Source organism: Staurois parvus, unplaced genomic scaffold (assembly GCF_062004578.1).
Source record: "Staurois parvus isolate SC_StPar_1 unplaced genomic scaffold, SC_StPar_1.0 ptg002119l, whole genome shotgun sequence".
NCBI classification, from domain to species: Eukaryota; Metazoa; Chordata; class Amphibia; order Anura; family Ranidae; genus Staurois; species Staurois parvus.
This window is the reverse complement of record NW_028319915.1, coordinates 174,893-176,459: the sequence shown is the minus strand read 5'-3', so window position 1 is coordinate 176,459 and position 1,567 is coordinate 174,893.

Genomic DNA, 1,567 nt, shown 5'->3' with positions numbered 1-1,567 from the left:
CTTGATGCCGGAGCTGAAGCCATGGTGTGGGTGGGGCCTGCGGCCAGTGCCGATACCTTGGAGTGGGTGGGGCCTGCGTCCAGAGTCGAAGCTGCGGTGTGGGCGGGGCCTGCAGCCGGAGCCACCATAGTGTGGGTGGGGCCTGTGGCCGAAGCCCGGTCCTGGGGCCGGGGCCGTGGTGTGGGCGGGCCAGGAGCTGGGGTCATGACTGGGAAAGAGGGGAGGGAGTGAGAGGAAAGGCTCACCCCCTTCACAGGACCTGACAAGCTAGCATCACCGCACCCTGCATGCTGACAGTTCACCGGATCACCGGTTACAGTACTCACAGCCGGGGATCTGCTCCAGCAGCACGTACACTCCCTTCTCCCGCATTCTCTGCTTCACAGGCTTCGGTGGCTTCTGAATGCCATCACCCTTATCCTCCAATTCCTCCAAGGTGAAGGCAAAACGCCGACCTCCCAGAGGAGATTCCACCTCCTGCACAAAGCTCAGCCCAGCCACGCCATCACTGTGACTCCCACACTAGCTGCTGCTGCTGCGGCTGCTGAGCAGGGATGGATCCCTGCACTTCCTCCTCCGCTCTCACTGCTGCGCTCCCTCTGGCTTGCTCCAGGACTTCCTCCTCCGCTCTCACTGCTGCGCTCCCTCTGGCTTGCTCCGGGACTTCCTCCATAGCTGTCACTGCTGCGCTCCCTCCGGCTTGCTCTGGGACTTCCTCCATAGCTGTCACTGCTGCGCTCCCTCTGGCTTGCTCCGGGACTTCCTCCATAGCTGTCACTGCTGCGCTCCCTCCAGCTTGCTCCGAGACTTCCTCCATAGCTGTCACAGCTGCACTGGTGGGATCTGACTGATCCCCTGATGAGGATCCTTCCCATGGCTGCCCTCTTGCTGCATCTAGTGACCGCTCCCTGGCCATCTTGAAACGCTCCTCGTTGGAGTACTTCTCCCTGAGGATTCCACTGGCTGGCTTCAGGGTACTCACATAAGAGCTTTGCCGGTGGACTGCCAGCTCCATGGAGTCAAGTTCAGGCCGCATGAGTTGCCTCTTAGTACTCCATACTCTCTCAGAGCTCGCCTTCATTCTCTTCAAATCCAGCTTTAGCTTGCTCAGCTTCTCCTCCTCCCTCTTGATCCTGGCCACATGAGCCGTCACCCATCCTCTGTAGGCAGCATACAATTCACCCTGTTTGGAGGCACTTCCCAGGTCATTGGTCTCCATTGGACCGGTACTCTGCTCCCCTGGGGGGGTACCCCCGCCCGGATCATGGCCGGGCTCCGCCATAGTTTGCCGGGCTTGGCCAAAAATTTAGCCCCAGGCCCGAATGAGGCCTCCAGGCCTCAGGGAGCTTCACACGCACACCACTCTGTCTGTGTCAGCAGCACCACGCCCACTTCCTCTCTCACAGGCTGCTGGGACCAGACTGTAGGATAGCTGGAGGAATCCTAGAAGGGTGTGCCAATTGCTAGGCTGCTCCTCAACCCTTAGAGTGAACCAGATTGTATGTCAGATTTGTATCTGCCTGTGTGTGGTCAGCCAGCTGGATTGGAGTGGAGTCTCCCTCTAGTG